The sequence below is a fragment of the Varroa jacobsoni genome, unplaced genomic scaffold (genome assembly GCF_002532875.2).
Source record: "Varroa jacobsoni isolate VJ856 unplaced genomic scaffold, vjacob_1.0 scaffold_1047, whole genome shotgun sequence".
Taxonomy (NCBI): domain Eukaryota; kingdom Metazoa; phylum Arthropoda; class Arachnida; order Mesostigmata; family Varroidae; genus Varroa; species Varroa jacobsoni.
Genome location: NW_019213949.1, coordinates 455,878 through 465,940, shown reverse-complemented (window position 1 = coordinate 465,940; position 10,063 = coordinate 455,878). Strand labels below are relative to the sequence as shown.

Sequence of the window (10,063 nt, the reverse complement as noted above, 5' to 3'; positions counted from 1 at the left end):
GTATATATTATAATGACTAGGAAGCTTAGTATCACCGTCTTGTTTGTTTTAATGTAGGTACTACGTTTTCGTTACTAATTTTGCAATTTGGACATAACTCAAAATTACCGGGCATATGTTCGGTTCAAGGATGATTGCAACGTCCGAATCATTTGGCAAATTTCACCTTTTTCCCATAAGCAACCCTCAACAAGTCTCGAACTGTTTCTGCTACAACACTGGCGATATAACTACAACGAGGAGACTCACGAGTTCTTAGAGCCGTTCTGCAAGCGTTAGCTATTGTAGAACTTTTTTTTTTTTTGTTATTGTTGTCATTATTATTCGCGACTACCGCCATCACTTTGTGCGGTATGGTAGTTGATAGGATAAAAATTCGGAAACAATTTTAATTCTATCAACTGTGAAAGAAATTCTAAAAGAAGAACTCTGAGAAGCAGTCAAAATCTCGCTTTCGAAAAACCCTTAGCGATGAATTAGGGACCTATGTCTTAGGCTAAGCAGGATCTAAGTACAACGACCATAATAAAACAAGATTTACGAATTTCCCAAAATTATGCATATATATAATACAAGCTCTTGAGCACATATCGGCAACGTACAAATAAGGCTTCGCACGCGGTAAGTGGCTCTGAACCATCACATTGCTTCATCGTGGGAAAATTCAAGCGGACGATATTCTAGCAAGGTCTCTAATCGAGCGTAAGTTTTAATTACCCTCTCTTCGCAGTTACCTCACTTATTCGTTGCGTGCAATAGCCCGTCACGCTAGTCCAAAAGGAACCAGGCACGGCAATTTTTTTCGGATTAATATCTCGTATCATTTTGCATAACCTATAAAACGTATTTAATGTTTGATTCTAATAAATATAACAGCGAGCAATGGCGTCAATCGCTGCTAACGAAATGTAAACGACGATTGCATTTTATCACCAACCGTATGTACTAACACTCAAATGCCCCTGGTTTCTATCATCCGCAGGAGAAAGACATTGCGGCGACGGCTGTTTTAGCGGAACAGCGAACGGATATGGCAACACAGTCGTTTCCTTTTGTTTGTGCTTCCGTCATGCAGTGTTCATCAATCTTGACCATCTAAAAGTTCGTGTTTCGTTTCCTAACGTCCAAAGTCCACTATATACTGTCTAGGAATACAATGGCGTATCGTGGACATGTGTATCATCACGGCTAATTTTGCTGTCATCATCACGTTCGGAGTACGCCATCCAAACTCAACCACCGACATCGCTGACTCTGCGGTCCCAGCCGTCGGTAACAGCCGTCTTTCCTATTGCGCCGCCAGAATCGGTTAACGTATTACGCCTTACTTTTGTCCTTTATAGGCGGAACGCGGCCTGTAACGAGCAAGTAGGCCAGTGGCCTAAATAGGCAGCTACTTACGAAGAAGGCTACGATCTTACGATCGTGTGATCCAACGGTGCTGCTAATGCTAATCTGCCATACGTTACCTGCATGAACACGGTCACGCATGACCACCTTCCACCCATGCTGTTTTTAGGTATAGTACCTATCATACGAATCGAAGTGCGCGCTAGGTGTTGACAGAGTATCGATATAACATATCGCCATGTTTTTCGTGGCAGCACAAACTATTATCAGTGTGCGCGCCTATGGGGACGCCTGTACGCTTGAATATTTGCTATCGCTGTCTACCTGATGGTTACCTGGCAAGCATTGATAACGCTGCTAGTAAATACCATGAATGCCTTCCAACTCGACGGAAATTGCTTTCGATCAATGTGGGCGCACTACCATCGTCTGCTCGAGAAGCCGACGAGTAGAGAGGAAATGGGGCGACTGAAGTGGTCGGATACGATGTCAGCCGCTAGTTCCTGACATACAGCACACACACTCTTACAGGATTAGGTCGACTACTAGTTTTCACTGGTGATTATGTATTGTATCCTATAGTAGACAGGCTGCGGGTAGCGCTGAGGACAACTTGGGAGAAAAAAGGTGCCGTATCGGCGAAAAGCCACTGAGGATGAGGAGAAAGCACCTGTCTGTGAGCCGGACGGAACGAAATAGGAAAAATGGTATATATTAATAAATTCAGTGTGTGAAGGCCTGGCAAGGTCGATACCCGAATGACGAGTTTGCCAATCCTGAAGGCGAAAGTGGCGGTAATGTGTGTGGTATAACTTAATATTTTTTTTGTACGAGTCACTGTTAATTCGAGTAAATCTGCCGGTGCGTCTAGGGTGATATCTGTAATTAAAGCGCGTCAGTCAGTCAGAAGAAGCAATGCGAATAATGTTTTGAAGTTCTCTTTTCGGAATATCGATAAAACTGCTGTTTATACGCAGTTGTGCTAAATAAACTTCTTCAGATTATCGCTACTTATCCTTGAAACTATCTTTAAATCGAAGTACAATTAAAAACACGATGACAAATGAACTATGCTATTTCGCACCGGACGAGTCAAGTAAAAACTTACTAAAAAAAAAAAGATTTTTTGAATTGGATATATATACGCAAGTATGGTCTTTTTCTCTAGCCTTAAACAAGCCTTCTCTTGGTACCGGCGACCCATTTGCTAAATAGGGGCTGTCATCTGTGTGCACGGAAATGTTTGAGAAAATTTGAAGCAAACATTGTTTTGACATTTCAACAAACACATTCACTTGGTTGTTTGTAAATTGTAAAAAGAAACTGTAAAATACGCCAGATCAAAAAATTCAGTGGCATCGTAAACGCGAGCACTTTTAGGCATATTATCTAGGTAGATATATAGGTAATTAAGCAGAGTCTTGTGGACGGTAAGTAAAATTTACGTTATAAATTATCCTTGTTATCATCATCTGATCACTTATAATACCGTACGGCCTTTGGTTTCAAATGTGATCATATTCGTAATAAAAATGTCACCGATATTTCTATAGAAGTGCGTAGCGCTGAGCCGTTCACGATAATGTCAACAAAGAGGCGACTCGAGAACCTCTATAGCTAACCTATTCGCATTATAGTTAGAAACTGTTTACCAGCGACTTGGTAATGGTTGTTCAAACTTGAAGGCGAAGACAACATGGCAATAATCAATCATAACGTCAAAACGGTATGATGCCCTGTGCCTAACCGGGTATGGTCATGCAGTGTTAAGACACGTCAGAATCGAACTGAGTTATAATACGAAAACACTGAAGCTGACACCATAAAGCTTCGGTAGCAGACGATTTCCAGTTAACTTTAAGTTTCTGCCCCTCTTCCCCCTACAATGTTGCATTGTAACGTTAATATTCGCAGTTATGTTGTGGTACCGAAGTGTCAGAAGACACGAAACCTAAAGACATGAAGAGACATTGTGGCATCAAATAGTGATCTAATGATAATTTTATTCATTAGCCCTCTAAATATTTGTTTGTATCAGCAAATAATTTATCTTACCAAAGCTTTGTTTCAATTTAGTATAGAAAAAAATATTATTTGGGCAAGTAGGGATATTAGGGATTAGCCTGTTCCAAGGCGTTACGACAGCGATCAAATGCAGACTTTAATTCTCATATGTTGGATTTATGTTGTAATCCACCAGGAAGACACCGTCCAATTCTTTGCGCCGTTTAATTAGAACGACAGCATTCACTAACGTTTAATGGCATCAGTAATTTTTTTCTGATTTCGAATATCGTCCACGACGAAGCTTTCCGACTGTGTACAGTAGGTTTCAGAGACCGCCATACTTGACACGTTCCCCGTATGATCCAAGCTACTTGGTCGTGCTGCATTTCCCTGCGAGTGGAGAATAAAGCACTTCTCAGAGTCAAACGAGAACGTGAACTATAGTCGATCATTTTGGATAAATGGCCGTAACTGTATGTCACTATCGATAAACTGCAGTACGTGTCCTGCGTGTCAGAATTCAGTAACTCTAAATAGCCCTTTCGCGCAAAATGAGTTGTGAACTCAGACGTGAAAGCTGAAGAGGCTAATTGTCAATCTGTCGTCATGACGCTTGCAATTTCGATGGGCGTCGGCGAAGAGGGAAGCAGGGATGAAGTTAACTTTGAAGAAGTTTCTGAGGCAGTATTCGTTGTTGATATAACCGTTGTAGTCGTTGTGGGTAGAACAACGTTTAGTTTGCAACGTCTTAATTAACGCGCGTTGTAACCGCGACTTGACAAATTAGAAGACAAACGCTAAGACGTAGCTGGCATGACTTGATGTGTCGTTGTTAAAGTCGCACAGTAGCTTTCTGTATGTTCGATCGTTATCGAAGACTCATCGTACCGATTTGATTCATTCCGATAACTGCTATTTAACCTGACAATCACGCTGGTAAGAGCAACCGTAATGCCAAATCCAGTCATTCCTGTGAATATGAACTTGACGAAGATGATGAAAACTTCAGTTTTGAGGTTGTTGGGACTTAACGCCTGTTGTGGAGTCTGCTGTCATGAGGATTACGTATCGATTAAGAAGAGTTGATCAGGAATAGATTATCTAACTGCTGTGATACTGGCAGCGAAACGAAAGTCAGCTTTCAGTAGCGGAAAGAAGCTTCGGGCCAGTTGAAATACGTATAGTTGCCTATGGTTAACTAACTATAAGTTCGTCAAGCATCAGGTGGTGCTCATATCTTCCATTTCACACTATAACAACCACCAGACAAAGCGCCAATTGGAACGAGCTTTCTAAAGTGACCTGTTACAGTGTCGATCCGTGTAACCTCGTAATTGGTCCAGAAAATTCGTCTGCTAGTACCAAAATATCAAAAATGTTTACGTCAGCGGTTTGTCAGAGCTTTAAGCTTGTTTAAGTCGCATGTGTTCGATTCAACCGAATTTATCGGGACCTCGACAATGACAGTCTCTAGCAATAAAATGCGCTTGAACGAAACGATCATTGGTGTTGATTAGCTTATTGGTACATGATTGAGCCCGTAACAAGTGACTAGATTGCAGACGACGCACCGAATCGGCTTAGGAACTTCGACCATTTCGAATGAACCGAGAACACCCCAAACAGAGACAACAATGAATCTATTCGATTCTAGCGCTAGTATGATCCTCTTTTATTATGGAAACTATTGTTGAATGCAGATGTTAATTTACTGCTAACTTCTACCAAGAGTATCTTGAACATCTATAGTAACAACAATAATAATAAACAAAAAATAGCTTACTCCGTCGTATGACATTTACATGTTGCAGTTAGCATTACCTTTAGTTCAACAGATGACTGAGTTGATTGAGTGAATTATTCGTTCTTTGATATGGAAAGGTTATCAGGATTTGCTTCGTATCATTTTTTTTAGAAGTGCCATTTTAACTTCTATAGCGTTGGCCACTGTTGAGGGAGTTCATGTTTCAGATAAGGGCGCACGGAATCAGCCCACTTTTAATGTTATAACGTTTGGATAACTTGTACGTGACGTGGTAGCGTAACTTCGAGCTCTACGTCCAGTGCCGCCGTCAGGCAGGCATTCCATCTAGCGTAACTTTACCGAACGGCCTTGGACTTTACGACGAAAATGGCTGTTCCATCACGATAACTGACGGTCAGTATTCTTTAAGCCTTCCTGCATCAATAATTGCAAAATGGTTTTGGACTAGACCATCAATTTAAAATCTAAACTATGAAATTCTCAACACAGACATAAAAATGCGCTTGTATGTTACACGTAAATTAGGACCATGTAATCAGTAATGAACTATTCAGTATAGTGCGATTTGTAAAAGTTACGATTGACCTTTGGGGTCCCGTTGTGAGTCAGTTGCATCACTCTCACGTTAAGTTTACTATAGCCATTAATCGTGGGATGAAATTTGCTAGCTACTGCCGTATAGGCACAGCGAGAGAAATTTCTTTTGTTATTTTTGTAGGCTTATTGCTTTTATGAAAGTGTTTAGTTTGTTTTATTATTCAGACGCCCGGCACGTTTGCTTTCTTAACTGAACCGTACGGATACTCGCGGAACATGGTAATTGAGGCCAGTATTATCGTTCCTACCGTACCTGTACATATGTACATTCTAACTAAATCCATCCCTTTAGTAATATATCCACGATATATTTACAATTAGATTATAAATAGGTTTATATTTTGTTTTGTACATATAGTTCGCAATGTCCTTTTTGTCAATATCTATCAAATATGAACTCTCCAACATTTTGCATTGTTTAATCGAAGCAGTAACGTTTGCACTGCCTAAGGCGTATTCGATGTACAATGTACTTAAGGTGGAAAGGTTGCACTGTTCAATATAAGATTGTTTCACGAATAGTGGTCTCATTCAACTTAAAGTTGGTCCACTATCTAGCAAATTGCTCAATCATGAATAAGTAAACGGAGAGTCAATCTATAGGAGGGAGGGAAGGGTAGCAGTGAGCTGACAAATCTATACGTCCTCCTGTAGCTCCTGTAAAGGATTCGATTGGCACAGCTGGTTTCTCACTCGTTGCTTTTGCATGTTCTGTGTTGGAAACTAACATTATTGGTAGCTTACTTCGTGTCGGGCTTCTGTGTGCTTTAATTGCCAAATGTGACGGCACCGGCAAAAAATTGCACATATCACTGATCGGCTAAGTCGGACCCATGTGCCGTGACGCATGATTTTGCATGAATATCCTCTGATTTCGTCTTGGTCAGTTGGCAGCACGCACAATTGAAGAAGTCGTAGTGTTGCCGTAGCAGGCTACAGTTCGGAGCTCACTGTGGCCATTGTCCGACCCCGTCCGAGTGAAAATGGCCAAAAGTCAATTCGTAACGACGATAGAAAACTAATGAAAACAACTACCGATTGGCGTATTTTTCATAAAGGGTCCTCAGTCCGTTTAATGAGTGAATGAAGTAGTAAACAGATTATTCGAGAGAACCGCGTATAACGGTTTCTCTTTTTTCAATAGATATTTCCTAATAGGGAAAAACTCAAGTGACTACTGAAGCCGTCTGTGTTGTCTAGTCCGGAGACACTCGTAATGTTGACGATCAGAAGCCTAGAACCTAATAAAACAGATAGTTATTTTCGCGTATCCAGTGGGGACGAGATTTTAAAGCTACGATGGATTGTGAGCTCGGGAGTGTCATATCAGTTAACTTATTTTGGTCGAAAATTTTCAGAGTGTCATATTGTAATGCGTCTGCATAAACTTGTCCGTTTATTCGTAGATCTTTAGCAAAAGTTTCAAGTATACGCGCAGATCGTAGACCGCCGTATAATTTATGTTGTACCACGATTGTATTTTTTTGCAAATCGTTTTAAATTACTTTGCCGAGGAGTAGCGTTTTCTAGTATTACTTCGCGAGAATCGGATGAAGGTGCAACTTCACGTACGCCTCATAGACAATGGCACGTCGTATTGATTTTATTATCGTATCGTAATTAAAAAGTTCGGAATAGCTTTGGGACGACTATTAAGTAACACCAGACGCACGACGAACAGTGACCATTGGTATAATTGAGTTGAGGAGCGGACTACATAAATCAGATTTTAAGGACTGTAATATGTCTTGCGCTGTCACAAATTCTTTGTCTAGACTAATGATCGTCATTGTCGTTTATGTTAGTTTAGTATAGAGTCACCTGTACAGTTGTACCATTATTAGATAAAATACTCCAAAGTATTAAATAAGATTTGATCATGGGCTCTGTCGTAAGTAAAGGTTACGCAGCTTCTCGGATTAATAGTCTTTATTGTTGCCGTATGCGTCACAAGTTATGGTTTCACGCCGAACCGTATGTGTTTGTTTCTTTACACAAACCCAGGAGTGCCAATTTAGTTAGCTAAATTAAGTTAACGTTGTATGGTCAACATACAAATTATTATGATACCTTTTGTTTCCTTCGACATTCGAAAGCCAATTTTCATCTTCTACTTTTCTCTCGTTATTAGTTATACGACTACGCGTATGTGTATTTGAACAAATTTAAGGCATTCCTTTTTACGTTGTTTCTTACCATCGAATTCGCATAGGCTAGACGCTACGGAGCACGCAATGACAGAATACATTGGTACAAGCTGGCCTAACTACTAAATGCAATTATAAACAAGAAATCTCCTTAGAAGTGCAGAAGCAAGCAGAAAACTTCAGAACCAGCATCCACGATGAAGCGTAGTTGCTCGAACATTGTCAACGTTGAACGACCCATAAAATTACCACGTTAATCTATCGATGCACATTTTCGTGAACCTAACAAGAGCTGTATATGCCGCACGTGTGACGGAGGATAGTGTTAAGGTAAATAAGGCGCAACTAGTAGCGCGCTAGGGCTTCGCCTTCCATGATTCATCTCGCAGACTCAGCTCTCGTTCCGTAAACTTTGAAGCTTACGAATGTCGCGGGTAAATTTAAAACCGCCGTCGATGTTGTCATATGCACCATTATACAGTATGGTCACGTATTTATATTTAAAATATATAATTGAACATTTACTATGATAAGAGGACAGGTTTTACCAATAATTACAATAAACAAGGTTAGTTATAAGGAAATGTTAGCAAGCAAACTGAATCTTATATTTATCTGCTGCTCGAAGAAATTTATCTATATATCTAACAGATATTTCTAGGCAGTCGACTTCACCAGTGTGAAGCCAAGACAAGATTCCGATCAAGTATATTAGATTGTTATATGTATTGTTTACTGAATTAACGGTATCAAAAGAAACATATATATATATATATATATATATATATATATATATATATATATATATATATAAGGTGAATACTCTGTATATACTATATACTTGTTGATAACATCACTAAAAGCTACGAATAAAGTGGCCGTTTCCTGCGTCTAAACATCGGTTGTAAAGTTTCTGGTTTGTTGGCCATTTTTTTTTTAACTAATAATTCACTTTATTTACACAAAAGAAATTCCACTTTGGTTTAGCAGTTCGCTATAAGCGGCTTTTACGATCTATAGGCTAGAAGTTGCATTCGTTTTGTGTGCGAGCACTGAAAGTTCAAATTGCCCGCGAATTATACTATCTCACATCTATACGTTATCTCACAAAAGTCTGACAAACAAATGAATGGTGTGGACATTAGAGTAGATCTTATAGACTTGAAGTGAGAGAGAATCCGGTAAAACATTATATCACATATTTGCGATTTCCCCGCAATCGATATGTATTTCAAGGGACATTAACTATACTAAACTTGGCCAATCCATTGACCCGTTTAAGCAGCCACTTCACGCAGCCTTAATAATCATCACTATTAACTAATTTATTGTTTCAGAGTGATTAGTTTACCATGTTTAAGCTTGAAGAATTCGTCCATAATAGTTGTCCTTTTCCCTTTAGCTCTTTTCATCCCTGTTACTGTTCTTAGAAAATTTCGAAATAGTTCGTCAATCATGACAAACGGTTTCTTTGGACGTTAAACAGCAGGTGCTTTTACGCTATACATCGAATCGACTGAACATCTGTGAAATGGGGGAATGCGACACTTTCCCTCACCGCATCATCTGATGCAGTGTCGCTGACAGCGAAGCTTGGAGTTCTCTGAGCCAGGTGAAGCCAGAGTTGCACCTGTCACTTGCAGACTGTCCACTCCGCTTATCATTAACAGAGCTAGCTCAGGAGACAACTCAAATCGACACGACAGGATTTGAGGCAAGCGGGCGCACAGATGTCTGTTGGGTTCATTTGTCGATTCACCCCTAACGGCGGACGCTTCCAGTTCGGGGTCCAAAAGTCAGCCATGTCACAATGGACTAACGTCTAGCTCGGGACGAAGTCTAGATTATCGAGCGATCCATACAGACGCAGCTCTACAACGGCCAACGTTGTTGTCCGATCGACACAGGGTCCAGTCACTTTTATCGTTTTCAGCTCTGGCGAGGTGCACTTTTGTAAAAACGGCAACAAAATCAGACATTATGTTAGCCTCTTGCCGACTTGATAGAAGGCAGCGGTAAAGTTCGAGCTTCTGACGAAGTGACGTCGGGAGGCTGTACTGCTAGTTTAAGAAAAAGCCAGGAACTTCGATTCCGGCGGACGTAGCGAACAAAGCCTTCCCATCGTCTGTGTTTGTCTGTGCGGTTTTCAAGGGCTTCCTTCGCTTTGATAAGTTTGTCAAGGGCTCTTAGAAAATGG

The 10,063-nt window shown here is 40.4% G+C and overlaps 1 protein-coding gene and 1 long non-coding RNA gene across 2 annotated transcripts in view; one reads left to right on the top strand and one right to left on the bottom strand.

The window, feature by feature from the left end:
• The window catches only part of AstA (allatostatin A), a 34,503-nt gene that overhangs the window by 9,195 nt on the left and 15,245 nt on the right, over positions 1–10,063 (bottom strand). The window lies entirely within an intron of this gene.
• Positions 39–8,464, top strand: LOC111266037 (uncharacterized). Its single transcript, XR_002683828.2, has 2 exons — positions 39–5,515; positions 7,932–8,464. It is a non-coding gene; the product is annotated as an uncharacterized LOC111266037 (long non-coding RNA).